The following is a 14,846-nucleotide window of genomic DNA, read 5'->3' on the forward strand; positions in this document are numbered from 1 at the left end:
TTAGATTGCATTTTACTGGAGAGGTTACAATGGAGTTTATCTTCCAGAAAATATGCTTTAAGGTTGTGCTCCAGGTTAACACAAACAAATCTTGAATCTACACGTGGATCCAGGGATTGTCACCTCCTCCTCCTCCTTCTCCAAAGGACTGAGGGACAACGCCCCCTGCCCAAACTAAACTTAGCTCTGTGCTTGGCCCCCCTCCCTCCCTATTATTGTTTTTACAATACCATTCCATTTCTTTGTTATAAATGTATGGCCTTTATTAGGATCTTCTTACCCATTCCTTTGGAATCAATTCTTTCAGTAAAGATATTTTCCATTGGAAAATCTCATTATTGAAGGGCCCTTGCATAGTTTTCTGCTTTGGGTAATCTTATTTTTATTTGTATTCTTATTCTTAAGCAAAGATGAAAATAAGGGGGAGGGAGCTGGCCTTTCTGGGCTCCTCATCCAGAAAATAAAACAAGTAGAATAAGATTTTAACAGAGGAGCTACAAAGTAGTTTGTGGTGTAGTGTACTTATTTATAAGCCAGTAGCAGCCAGCTGAAGGAATAATATATGTGTGTGCGTATTGCACACACTTTACTTAACAAAATGCATTTAAAGTATTAAGCATATATGAGTTCTCTGTGTGTGATCTGTTTGTCCACAACATGCATGCATACCTACACTTAAGCTGTCTCTCTCTTTCTCTCCCCCTCTCTCTCTCACACAAACACATCTATGTGTCTCCTCTGAGCTCTTCTCTCCTCCTTCTATTGCCCCTCCCCCCACATATTGGTAGCTATGTGTGCGTGCACATGCACAAGAAAGACATTCCGCTTCTGTAGGATATTCCTATGTCTCCTCTGCTGAGAAATGGACTCTATCCTAACTCAGTATTTGGTATGAAAGGGGACAGTTTGTTTACAGTGATACTCCAGATAAGTGTTAACCACAAGATTCCTAAGATGCATCTTGGCTTAGTGTGCAGAAGCTGGAAAAGATACAGGCCAGGGGCCCCGGTTGGGAGAAGTCCTTTATCTTCCAACCTTAAATGTGTAGAGGCTTAAATGTGTAGAACACTTAAATGTACAGAGGGAGGGAATGTGCAGGGGTCTGCTCCTATGTGCCTGAGCAACTTTGGGCACAGAAGGAGGGCCTCAGGGAGGTAGGGTCAGATGGGAAAGAAGGCCCTGTGATCAGCAGCACATTTATTTTGCACAATTACATCCATAGATCCCTGCTTTAGGATTGTATTTGCATTGGGTCTGTGATCAGTCCAGACCTGTGCTTGCCTCTGTGGTTGGAGATCAGGGATCCAAGGTTACTGCACTCCCATATTCATTGGTACCCCAAAAGTAGGTGCTTAGGTACTCTCAGGAATTTGGGAACCTGCACAATGTCATAGAAGTAGGGCACAGGTTGCCTGCAGAGGCAAAGGCAACTCCCAAACAGACTAGGAACACCCCTCCTTCTTGAGACTAATGCAGGCTCTCATGAACCTGGCCCAGGGGTGACTCTGCTGAGCCTTTTCCATATTTTGAGGATTGGAAAGTGGGGGGAGAAAACCCTGGCCCGTCTTAAGGTCCCATCCCACTCCTCACATCCCAAAGGGCAGACTTTAGTCTCAGCGGCTCTAATCCGAATTCACAACCTGAAGGTCTTGCCCGGCTAGAGCACAGGCGCCTGCCCTATCGTTAAAGGGCATATCCTTGAGAGGACACCCTAGCGTCCACCCACCCATCCGCCTGGTCTTTGCAAGGGGGTCGACCATAAAGCTTTGCCTGCCTCGGTAGACTTTAGCAGGCCGCAGAGTAGAAAGGTAAGCCGATTTATTACTCCTCAAAACTAGGAGAGCCCTGGCCTTCCGCTAAACTTGATGCCCCTCTGTCTAAGCGTGTGTGAAGTAGAGAGGGGAGGGGAGGGAGACGTTTTGTACGTGTGTGTGTGTGTGTGTGTGTGTGTGTGTGTGTGTGTGTGCAGAATGTATTCATCTCCTCGGCTATCACCTCCCTCCTCCTTATCCCCCCCCCCAAGGAATGAACAAAATACAAACCTACACCTTTCAAAGCCACTCTTGGAGCATCTGATCCCTTTCATTAACTGGCACCTAAAAAAAAAAAATAACCCCTGAAAAAATTTTTAAGAGCTACCGCTCTTTTTATTTTCTTCCATCTTTTTCTCCAAAGTTTAAGGAAGTCCTTAGAATGCACAGCCTTCCTATCCCTATCCCTCCCTCTCTCCCTCTCTCTCTCTATCTTTCCCTCTCTCTCTCTCTCTCTCTCTCTCTCTCTCTCTATCTCTATCGCTATATCTCTATATCTCTATATCAATATATATGTATATCTATATCAATATATCTGTATATCTATATCTATCTATCTATCTTCCATCTATCCCCATTTATTTATTTCTCTTCCTTTGCAATTTTTTTTAAATGGGGGAAGAGGAAAGCACCCAACTATCTTATCCATCTATTCCTGCAAGGAGAGGAAAGTTAATTTAATTTAATTCCAAAAAGAAGGAATCTGAAAAAGCGAGGGCAGAAAAAGAAAGAAAAAGAAGAGCAGGGCGAGGCAATCTGCTCTTTATCCATCATATTTAAGCCTACATTCTTGAAGTGGCTTGATTCGAAGGAATGTCCCAAATGAGACTTATCTATCAAAGGGGTAGAAGCTAAATTATCGAAATTGCAAGGAAAAGCCATTACATTGGGGAGGGGGACAGAAATGTTTATCGTTTATAAACATTGTTAGACAATATGTGTTTATTTCTAAGGGGTGTGTGTCATTGTTAGACAATATGTGTTTATTTCTAAGGGGGGGTGTCGGATAATCACTTGGCTATTGGAAGAGGAAAGGAGAAAAGAAGGAGAGGAGATGGCCCTTTTTATTGTTGGAAGTAATTTAAAAGAAGATAAGCTTTTCAGAAAGTAGCTGTTTTTGGAGACGCTCATTACTTCAATATTTTCTGAAATGTGACTCACCCACCTGCCTGGAGTAAGAAATACCACTTTTCTTTTTATTAGCCAATCAAAATTTCTTCCAGCCTCCATTCGTGATTTGTGAAAAAATACAATTTCTCGAAAAACTGCGTTCAAGCATATTGCTCATTTTCTTTTAATTTATTATTCTCATCCCAACAGCCCTTAGATAGTAAATGCTCCTACCGTGCTGGGGCCGGGGGGGGGGGGGTTAAAGAGGGCTTCGACTAAGTTTGGTTTTGTACTTGGAGATACCTCACCCGCCTGGACAAAACTTTGAAGTCTCGACTCTTTGGGCCTAGCCTGAAAAAAAAAAAAAAAAAGGTTTCTTGGGAAAAGTCGGGAGAAATGGAAGGTTTTCTCTTTCTCACCCAGAGCTTTCTTCCTTGTTCGCTTCCTGTTTTTGATATATTTTTGATATTATTATTATTTTTTCCTCTCGCCAAAGCGAAGTGGGATTTCTGTCCAGCGAAGTGATTTTTCTCACCCCCCTCCTAAAAGAGAAAAACGCACCACCTTGTCTGGGAAGGGCTGACTTCGGATTGAGGGCACTAGGGGACGGACACAGGGCACCGGAGAGAACCGGGCAGGTTCCCTTCTTGGTCCGGCAAGCTGTATTTGGGCCGCCTTTCTCTGTAGAAAACGGGGCGTCCATTGTCCCTTCTCAGCCTCCGTCGCGATCGTTCCTTCCTCGCCGTAACTTTTAACTACCTGTTATAAAATTTATTGTCGGTTTGTAAAGCGGTGGGGGGAAGAAAAAAAAAAGAAGTAATTTCCCTCTCATCCGGTTGGACCATTACCTATAATGGAAATTTTAGACAGACTCATATTCACACGGAGTCTGAGAAATAACGGCCTTCTTTCCCCAAGGAAGAATTTGGACGTCCAGGCGAGAATATGCAGAATATATAAGAGGGTGTATCAGGCCCACTCGGATCCGCTGAGAGGCAGGTAAAAGCCGACAAATATTCCAGCACACACTTGACTTTCTCTTCCGCTCTCTCCCTTCAATACAGTTTCCACCCCACCCTTTTCTGTGGCTTCTCCCTCCGCCGCGCAATGTTCGTGTTTCCAAGAGACCCTTTTAAAAATACAAAAATCTACCCCGCAATCAACATTGGCACAGCGGCCTGTTGGGATATAAAGAGCCAAAAATATCACCCCTCCTTTGCAATGTCTAAGTGCCTGGAAAAAAAAAAAAAGGGGGGGGTGCTGTGTCCCGCTTCACAGCAGGCCCGCGGTCCTCTCCGGTGCCCAGAGGAAGGACTCGCCCTTCAGATGCCACCCCCGCCCTCTTCCTACCTTCTGCTAAGGTCTAGAAATGAATCAGATCCATGGGCTTTAGCGGTAGCCCACCATTTATTTCCACGTCGCTGTATTAATGCTCGGGGGGGGGGGGAGCCTGCCGGACAGTAGAAGCTCGGGCTAAAACAAAACGAAAAGGGCGCCTAAGCTTCTGCCATTGAAATTCGGCTGGGCAGAGAGAAAGTTCCATTTTTTCCCCCTCCTGACCTCGCAGGCAGGTATTTTTTTTCTGCAAAGTCACTTGGGGAGACCCGTTTTTGGGATTTGTAAAGCCCAAGGTAGCCCTGGGCACCTGGTTTGGGTGTTGCGGTGGGTTGCTTTGTTTTCCGTCCTTGTATGAAGAAGGGCGAATTATTTCGTTATCCGTTAAAAAAAACCAGTTGGGGGATTCCAGGTGCGTTATTGAAGAGATATTGTTTCATTATTGGTGATAGCAGGAATTTAGATCAACGAAAATGTGGAAATGTAACATATACACACACATATACGTATATATGTATATGTATGTGTATGTGTGTGTATATATATGTATATATGTGTGTGTATGTACATGCGCGTGTGTCCGTGTGTGTGTGTGTGTGTGTGTGTGTGTGTGTGTGTGTGTGTGTAGAAATATAGAAAGGTCAGGACCATATTGGTTGGAAACATGCGGAAGAGGCCTTCATCCTGCAGTGGTTAAACTATGGCTAAAATTATTATGGCTAAAATGATTATATTATATTGTGTGTGTGTGTGTGTGTGTGTGTGTGTGTATTAATTAAACTTGTACCAGATTTTCCTCCCTCCCAAGAATGTTTTACATAATACGGACTATTATTTGCATTCCATATTATACAAAAAAAATTTTGTGAGGGGGAAAATCTGCTACCAAATCTGCTATTATATATATCTCTGTGTATCTAATGTATGTGTGTGTGTGTGTGTGTGTGTGTGTGTGTGTTTTATGTATATATATATATATATATATATATATATATATGTGTGTGTGTGTGTGTGTGTGTATATATATATATAATATAATATATATAATATAGCAGATTTTTTCCATTCACAAGATTTTTTTTTAAATAATAGGTGTGCTTGTGTGTGTATATATAATATATATTCCGTATTATGTAAAACCTTCTTGGGAGGGAGGAAAATCTGGTACAAGTTTAATTCAGACCTTGGGAGGGAGGGAGGGCACACAGCCTGGAGAACTAAAGCCTTAGGAAATGGGTTGCAAGTGTTCAGAGGTGTGCTTAGCTTACTCCCCATTCTCCTTTCGGATGGCTCCATGGCTTTGTCCACCAGTTCATTTGCTTGATTAAAGAGGCTAGTCGGAAAATGAGTTGGGAGCATGGCCAGACGGCTTTTGCTGCCACTGGAGTAAACAAATGGGAGCTAGGTTGGAAATAATAAGCGAATTAGCAGCTATAATAGGAAGAATGATAGTGCTGTATGATGGACGCCAACATCTATTCTCCCCAGTCCTGCCCCTCTGCATATTAGTTGGAATTCAGACATGAATAAATGAACGAATTGGAATTGTAAAAACTAGAGGAAGGAAGGAGGAAGGAAGGAAGGAAGGAAGGAAGGAAGGATCTCTCTCAGGCTTCATTGTAATTTATCTGTTTTAATATCTTGTACGTAGTGAGTGAAGATTTGGGTGAGGAAAAAAAATGACTCAAGCCAAATGCGTGTGAGTGTATGTTTGCGTGTGTCTATATATGCATGAACGTTGAGGCACACATGCAGATACATAGAAAGGAGACTTCTATTAACATGGCGACAGAGAAGAGCATTTGCACTCATCACACACAAAAAAAATGCAACGCATTCTTGGTTGTTTGCAGAAAATTTACAGCTGAGCAATAAAAGTTTACGACTGAATCACAAGTTGGATTGGCCACAGGAAGTCATGTGGACTCCATCCATGAACGTGAACTTTTTATTGTGGTTTCTCTTATGACTCTTTCGCAGTAGTCCTTCCTTTAACAGTCCAAGCAGTGCCAGTGAAACGGGGGTACGATGGTATCTGTATTTTTTTCCCTTTATTATTAAGCTCTTCTTTTTTTTTCGTGGGGTGGATGGAAAGATGGGGAGGAATTCTCATATTGTTTCTGTTCTCTTCTGGTGTTTTGTTGTGGTGGTTTTTTTTTCTCTTTTTTTCTTTTCTTCAGAGCTGAAATTGTTGATTATTCTGGGTATTTTAGGAATAATAAGTTGACTGCAGCGGCTGGCTGCCTCCTCCTCTTCCTCCTCCTCCTCCTCCTCCCACTCCCCACCCCTAGGGGCAAAACGCAACACATTTCCTCCGGAGGATGCAATAACGAGGGGGAACAAGGAGTTGTAAATACCCTTTTTTAAAAAAAAAAAGAAAGAAAGAAAGAAAGAAAAGAAAAAAGGGAGGAGGGGGGAGGAGAAAGATGCTAATCCCTCCGTCTTCTGTTTACCCCCATGCCATGTTCAAAAAGAAAAGGATTATTTTTACGCGTGGGTTTGCTTTCTTGATTTTTCTTTTTCTTCCGTTTTGGTTCTTACCTCCCCCCCTTTTTTTCTTTTTTCTTTTTTTTTTAAAAAAACCCATAACATATATATTTCTGCGGAGCTGAATTCATCCTCAGCGAGACAGGAAAAGAGGCCAAAAAAAAAAAAAAAAAAGAGAGAGAGAGAGAGGGGGAAAGAGAGAGAGAATGAGAGAGAATGGGAGAGAAAAGAAAGGGAGAATCGGGTAAGTGTTCCCTTATTGGCTAAAATGTGTGTAACTAATGACCCATGGAGATGGGTGGTAAAGATAACGATGCCTCGTTTTCGCGAAATAGACGAAAAAGAGGGGTGTTGCCTGGTTATGACAGAATATGATCAGGCAAGGTCGGCGGCGCAAATGTGGTTAATTCGGGGGCGGGGGGAAGAGAGGGCTGCGGGCGGTGATGTCACTGCGGTCTGGTTTGCTGGAGACGGAGGGAAGCCGGTTGCAGTCGGCCTCCCTTCCGCGCTGGGTTCAGTGTTTATTTGGAGACGGGGGGGGGGGATGGAAGGAAGGAAGCGCGCCGAGCGGGGGCGGCTGGGCGGGAGGCGGAGGCGAGGAAAGGTCTGTGGCAATGCTGCCCATTGGTTAAAGTCAAGAGAAAAGCCGTGGTAGAGCTTAAGTTCGGGACGGGCATTAAAGCCAATGAATGCTAGAAAGCGTGCTGCTTTTTTTTTTTTTTTTCCCAAAGATGCCGGGGCGGCTCTGTGTGTGTGTGTGTGTGTGTGTGTGTGTGTGTGGAGGGGAGGGAGGCTACACAGGAGCAACTTTCAATAAGGGCGACTGAAGGCGGTGGGTGCTTCAGGCACATGCGCAGTGCGCCTCCGCCCCCTCCTCCTGGCAACTGTAACATTTCTTCCCCCCCCCCCCGGCGTACAACGAGGAGGCAAACAGAAATGCCATTTTTTAAAATTAGCAATTGCGGGGGGCTTCTATTTGTTTGGCATCCGGGAGGTTCTCCTCCGGTTTGCCGTTGGTTTTCTCCTCTCTCTCTCCCGTCCCGTCCCCCCCCCCCGGTTCACCTACCGACATCTGGCTTGTCGTGGCTTTGCTGGAAGTGTTTTTCTTGGAAAGGAGAATGCGAATTTATTTTTAGAAGTTGGTCCTCCCCACATTCTTAGCGTGCGCCTCTCTTACTTGGGTCCTCCTCGCTTCACCTGCCTACCTCCGACGGACCCCCCCCCCCGCTTTGTGTGAAAAAATGCTGTTCGGTGTAACAATGCACGTGTACTTCCGTGGGCTACGATTTGCTGCTGGTTCCTGTGATAGATGCCTGCTATGTTTTCATTATTTCCAATATTGTCCAAGTTATAGTGTCTGTTTGCAGTCGCCGAAAGCTGCTCACTTTAGGAATCTTGGTTTGGTTTCTTGGATTTATAATTCTGATTAAGACGTGGCACTTTAGCAAGAAATTGTGAGATGTTTGATTTTTACACTTTTTCAGTATATTTCTCTATCAAACACCATGCACGGACTGAACTAAAGCTGCTGAAAATAACATCACCCCTATTTTTTCTTTGCTTGGCTGGCTATGTTCCCCGACACCCCTTTAATGCTTGCTACCCCTCCTTTCAGATTCTTTTAAAATACACACATTTTACTTGAATACACGTATATTTTTTATATGTTATGGTTTTATTATATTTGTAAGACTCCAATGTGCTTCTTAATTGACTGTCCCCCACCCTCTTTATGCTGGTCTATGACGGTAATAAACAATTGACATGACATGATGTGATATGGTCCAAACGAGCTATATATATATATATATATATATATATATATATATATATATATATATATCCATATATAACAGAGCGATCCGTATCAAAGGATAAGAAAACGTCGGACGACCTAAGATAGAAAAGGGTGGGGGAGGGGAACCACGACTAAGGTCCCCTTTCTGGAGTTTTATTACCAATAGCTCCCCCTTGTCATTATGAATACAATAGGTGGAAACGCAGGCCTTGAGGAATGGCACCCTCCTGTTCGTCTGGGGGGGGGGAATCTTTAGGGCCTCCAATCTGACTCCTTAATGAAATATTTAGCGCGTTCTTCAACCCGGGTTTTTATAAAGGCCTGCCTGTCCCCTGTGGAAGCGCCTCCGAGCAGCCTGCAACGAAAGCTTTGCGCGCGCGGGGGGGGGCGTCCCCAGGAGACAAGGGGCTCCTACTGGATCGCGGCGCGCCCGGCACAGAAGCCGACCAAGGTGGCAAACGCGAGTGCCTCTTTCTCCCCACCCTACCCCCACCCCGTGGGTTGGCATTAAGAACTAATCGGATCCGGGGCATCCGGTTTTGCCAGCCATCTTCTCCGTGGAGAAAACAACCACCGAAGCCAGCGGATCGCCACCACGACCATCGTCAAACCCTTCTAAGTCCCCAGGAGGAAAAGCCAGCAACGGTGAGTCCATGGGCCTCTTGGAGGAGGAGGGGGGAGGAGGAGGAGGAGGAGATGGTGGTATGTCGGTCTGTGGAAGAGAGGTGGTCTGAGTCCCGGCTTCCCAGAGCCAGAGAGATCTCGGTTTTCCTGGCTGGGGCGTGGCGTGGCGTGGCGAGAGGCTGCTAGGGAATCCCCCTTGGCTCGGCAGTGCGGGCTAGTGCGTCTCCTCTAGAGTAAGGGAGCCTTGGAGCGGAAGAGGCCCCCGTTCTTTCTTGCCAAAGCTTGAACCCGGGTGCGCCTTGATCGTTTGGTGAGCGCGCTTCGTTTGGGGGAATGTTGAAAAAAAAAAAAAACAAATAAAGCTGGGGGGGGGGGGGCTGGGGTGTCTTTCCTTGCCAGGATTAGCGTCTGCGAGCCACCCTTCCTCTCCAGGCGCGTGAGAAATCCGCGGTTGGTGCTCCGGAGGTTCCATAAAAGGGGATTGGAATAAAAGCTCTTTTAAACGACCGAAGCACAAGCCTTAAGGAGCGTTTACTTGTCTTCCAACCCCCCCCCCCACTCCCGGGCTTCCCTTCTCTTCCTGTTTCCCAGGAACACTGTTTTCTCACGTGGAGGTCCACTGGTTGGGATCAGTGCCCCCCCCTTTCATATTTCTTCCTTATGCCCTGTCATTTTGTTGTGCCTTTTTTTTTCCCCTGGGGTCAACAGACCTTCCTCTCTGTTTCGGCTGGGCAAGTACAAAACACACATTTTCAATGCACCGATTCGTTCTTTAAATTGACCTATTGCCGTTTTTCCTAAATTTATGAGATTTATTTTTTTTTGGTAGATATAAAAGGGCTGATTCTTTTTTTAAAAAAAAAAAAAAACAACAAACCCCGATTTATCTCTCCAGGATTTTACAGAAGGAAGGAAATGAATGGTTTCTTTTACCCCATACCATTGAGATAGACAAGGGATGGAGTGAAAGGAAACTCAGCCCTTATTGGCGTATAGGGTCAATGAAGAGGGTGAATAGATTTCTGGCAATGTGTAAGTCCAAAATCCAATAATAGAAAAGTGTCTGTTGATTCCTGACCTAATTTTCAATGGCTTTTAATCTCCATAAATAGTATCATGAATGTGAAAATTGAAAACCATGAATTTGTCAGGGTAATAAAGGTTAATCTTCCAATCCACACTGAATTAGAGAGGTAGATTATGGTTTGAAATCCTCACTGTGAAGCCTCTGTTCTAAGTGGATTGGTTCAGACTGATGACAACAACAACAACTGTCATTAAAATAATGCTAAGGACTTCACAGTTAGACCACCACAACTAAAAACCTCACATGTTTTGTAATAATTGCAAAAAGCAAAGCTGGGAAAAATATTACTGCTACTAACTACCACCGCTATAGCCATAACCCTAAGGATAATTTTCAAATTATGCTGTATAGCTATTTTTCAGCTCAGAAACAGACAAAGAGAAGAAAGGGTCTGACTGGGAGCTGGAATGCTGGCTGAGAGAGAGAGAGAGAGAGAGAGACAAACATACACAGGAGGATAAACTGCAAAGCTTTGTAAAATGACAATTGCAATAACAAGAGTCATAATCCACTTTGAAGTGGGTGTCATATATCGATTTACATTCCATTCCATAGATAGAGAGGGCGTGAGAGCCTGGTACTCTGCACATGAGCAGTCAGGGTTTTGGGACTTAGACAATGTTATTAAATTCAGGCCCTCTAAAATAACAACAATCAGAAGAAAGATGTGCAGTCTCAGTCATATCCAAAATCATAAGGCTTCATTTTTTTTTTCTCCTTCTGAAGCGTATCAAGGGGAGGGCCAGGAGAAAAGGGAAAAGGGAGATAGCTTTCACTTTTCTTTGTGTGTGCCACACAACACCGGGGTGTTAGTGTTGTGTGCCTTTGGCAATGTGTATCCTTGTCTATGGCAATTGCATCTGGGGCTTGGGTTCTTTCTTTTTTTTAGGTATGTTGGAATTGGTTTTGTGTGTTTTGAGCTCTGGGAATATAAATATTTGGGATCTTTTCCTTCTGCGATACAGGATATTTATTTATTAACCGCCATTAATTTCAGTGCAAGTTTATTTCCGGAAAGGTATTTTCTCTTTCTTTAACTCAAGGAGGGTTGAAATGTTTGTTAAATTTCTCAGGATGAGCCCAGAGGTTTTAGAGAGAGGAATCAAATTTAAGAAAGCCAAGCAAAATGTAATCCCAAAGGCGCTTTAAGCAAAATGTAACAACAGAGGCCAAAAAAAAAAAAAAAGGATGGGTAAAAGAAAAGATTAATTAGAGAAGGAAATATGGAACTCTATGTATATCTGTATGTATGTATGTAAATGTAAAACACATATATGATTCTAATAGTTATTCAAGGTATATATGCATGCATGCTCATGTGACTGTTGTTGTATGCTACATATTACATATATAGGGGAGACAAATGCTCCCACATGTATATAGGAGAAGCCAGAGTTTATATATGTCTACCCGCTTTAGCAGCACCTCCATCCTTCAGTGTCTTATTTGGAACAGTCTCACAGGGTTAAATTAGAATTTCAACCTGATATGGATTTTACAGTTCTTTCTCCTTGGGTTATTTGGTTGATTGGGAATGGAGGGCTGTCCTTCTGGGGACTGTTCCTTACTGCTGCTGGGAAACATGTTCTCAACATCTTCTTGGTGTGGATGTTCCGGGCCTCAGATGAGATTATTCCTTTTCCTTCTCTGACCTTCTAGTTCTGGTTCTATCCCAGAGAGGGAAAATCTCGCGGTTCACTGGACAGAAAGAGATTAAAATATACCAAAGAGAGAAGTCATGGGGTAGGTTGCTTATTCCCCTGCTAGTTTGGCTGTACTCTTTCTCTTTCTTTCTTTCTTTCTTTCTTTCTTTCTTTCTTTCTTTCTTTCTTTCTTTCTTTCTTTCTTTCTTTCTTTCTTTCTCTTTCTTTCTTTCCTTCCTTTCTTTCTCTTTCTCTCTCTTTTTCTTTCTCTCTTTCTTTCTCTTTCTTTTCCTTCCTTCCTTCCTTTTTGCAAATTCGTCATCTTTTAAGAAATAAAGTACCAGCTATAGGGATTGTGATTACATTATGTAAGCATATAAGGGAGGAACCCACTACTCCACAACAATGGGGTGCAATTTACTTCGAAGTAGATCTCCCGAATTTCTTCTGTTGATCTCCATGAGATTTCTGCAGGCCTCCCAGTCCCTTGGCTCCATTGCTCAGCTTTCCAGGGGCATAATTTTCTGGGTAAGGCTATACAGTATATATATAAATCTAATCTGAGAAGCCTGAGGCTGCTTCTGTTGCCTTCTTCAACACAGGGGGAAGCAGGTTTCCCTGGTTTTCGCTGTGCGAGTCCAGCTTCTTGACTTTTCATTTAAGAATAATTCCATTTTGGCTGCAGGATTGCCTATTGGTCTAGAGCGTACCAGGGTTGTTTGGGCATTATTTAGATATTGCCCTTGATTTAAATAATCACGGAGGTTGTGTTTAAGAGAGAGATAACCTGAGTGTGCAAACCTGCACTCCAACACATGGATACTTTTTTATGCTGAGTGTTAATTAATCTTGTGTTTTATGCTGTGTATTAATTAACTCTGCTTTATTTCTTTTTCTTTTTCTCTTTCTCTCTCTCTCTCTCTCTCTCTCTCGTTCCTTTTATTTAACCGCTATTTTTTGTTTACTTGTTTTGTATACTGCCACCAAGTGACTGAAAGCTGACAAACCAACATTTTCCAATCCAGACGCTCTTTTCTCTCTCTTGATACGTCTCCCCCACTCGCTCCCCCAATTCCCCGTCCATCCCTAGGATAAGCTGGGACCGGGGTGGGGGGCAAAACCCAAAATAATCTTACTGCATAAATGAAGAATTGAACCGCTTGGGGGAGGGGAAGGCAGGATCGGTCTCGGCCTTAAAGGCCGATTTCGTGGAAAGCCTTTCGAGCCAGGACAAGACCCGATTGCCGAATTGTCAGCAGCCTCCTAGTCAGGTCCTTGGACGGCTAGTTGCAACTAGGGAAAAAATTTGAACTCCCAAAGCTGTTGGGAAGTTGAGATGTCTGAGACGGTGTGTGTGCCTTTTCACTGCGAGTTCCTCGGTCGGCTGCTGTTGAAATTTTCGACCGGACGCCGCACACGCTCTCCTCTCGTTCTAGAACGCGGCGTTTGAAATCACTGGCCCGATCAGGGCATTCATAAAAATAGATAAGGCGCGTCAGCTTCGAGACACTTTTTTTTGGGGGGGGGGAGTTCCACCCCCTATCACTTTCCTGGCAAAAAGAAAGGAAGGAAGGAAAAAATGAATGCATAAAGACACTAGACTGCTTTCCATTGAAAGCCAATGCAAACCGACTACTGTGGTTTCTTAATGTGCAGAAAAAGAGTTTTCTGAATAAAGTAATTCTATTGAAGTGATTGCCTTTTTTAAAACCACACATTGCAGTAACTAATACTGTGCTTTGGATGCTGCTGCCCTTCCTTCCTTCCTTCTTCCGTCCCTCCCTTCTTTCTCTTTCTCTTTCTGCCTTCCTTCCTCCTGCCTTCCTTCCTTCCTCTTTCTTTCTTTGTTTCTTTGTTTCTTTTTTTCTATCTTTCTGTCTTTTTTCTTTCTTCTTTCCTTTCTTTCTTTCTTTCTTTCTTTCTTTCTTTCTTTCTTTCCCTTCCTTCTTTTCTTTCCTTCCTTCCCTTTTCCCCTTCTCCTTTCCTTTTTTTTTGGTAGCATCTGAAGATTAATTTTCCCTCACCCCTCCCGCCATGTGCAAACAATAAAATAAGAGCTCCTAGATAATGGCAGCCATTTCTCACTGCTGAATTATTATTCCAGAACATATTAAAATCATATTCTTCTTTGTTTAATTTGTTCGCAGGCACAAGTAGTTGGCTTAGAACCATATTTTATGTGACTTTATAATATCATGCTTTGTAATTTTAAGACAGTAACTATTGTCCGTGACAGCACAGTGTGACGTCATGGCCTCAGCGCCTTTAAATGTCAAAATGAAGGAGGGAGAAGCATGGGATGGAACATTTCCATGCAATAAAATGTAATCAAAGTCAGCCATAAAAGTTTTCTAACCTGAACATCCCTTGGTGAAATGTGCAACATTATTGGGCTGCAGCGGATGTTATTTGGAAGGAACAACTAAAAATTCATATTTTTTTAAAAAAGTTCATTTCTCTTTCCTCCCCACTATCAGTACACATATTTCATATTCTTTCAAAATGACATTAAATTATTGTAACAAACATATTGACAGTAACACGCAACAAGTAAAGGAAGAAAAATCTCAGGTTTGAATTGCCTATAGAAGACATGCCTTTAATGAATTAAGACTTAACTCAAGAGAGTTTGGTGGTGGTGGGATAAGAAAGGTAAACATTGGAGATAGGGAGTGGTTGTGTTGTTACTTGATATGGTTCAAGGCGAACTTCCTTTGTGAACCTGAGAGGTTTTGAATCTTGCAAAGCCAGAAAATCTGGGGAAAAAGAAAAGAAAAACTGGATAAAACCATGCCATTAATGGGCTTAAACATTGGTTGAGGTTTAGGAAATCTGCAGAAAACTTTTAAAAAATCAGAAAAGAACTTGAAATCTGGTAAAGAAAGGACAATAGATTTATTTCCAACCTGTTTAAAAATAATGCATTCTGTCTCTCTCACTTTCTTCATGTC

The 14,846-nt window shown here is 43.1% G+C and overlaps 1 protein-coding gene across 1 annotated transcript in view; it reads left to right on the top strand.

Moving 5' to 3' along the window:
• Positions 1 to 14,846, top strand: part of LOC120314466 (homeobox protein Hox-C9) — a 138,080-nt gene that overhangs the window by 42,707 nt on the left and 80,527 nt on the right. The gene's annotated exons all lie outside the window — the stretch shown is intronic.

The sequence above is a fragment of the Crotalus tigris genome, unplaced genomic scaffold (assembly GCF_016545835.1).
Source record: "Crotalus tigris isolate CLP2741 ecotype Arizona unplaced genomic scaffold, ASM1654583v1 scf7180000018931.1341448, whole genome shotgun sequence".
Taxonomy (NCBI): Eukaryota; Metazoa; Chordata; class Lepidosauria; order Squamata; family Viperidae; genus Crotalus; species Crotalus tigris.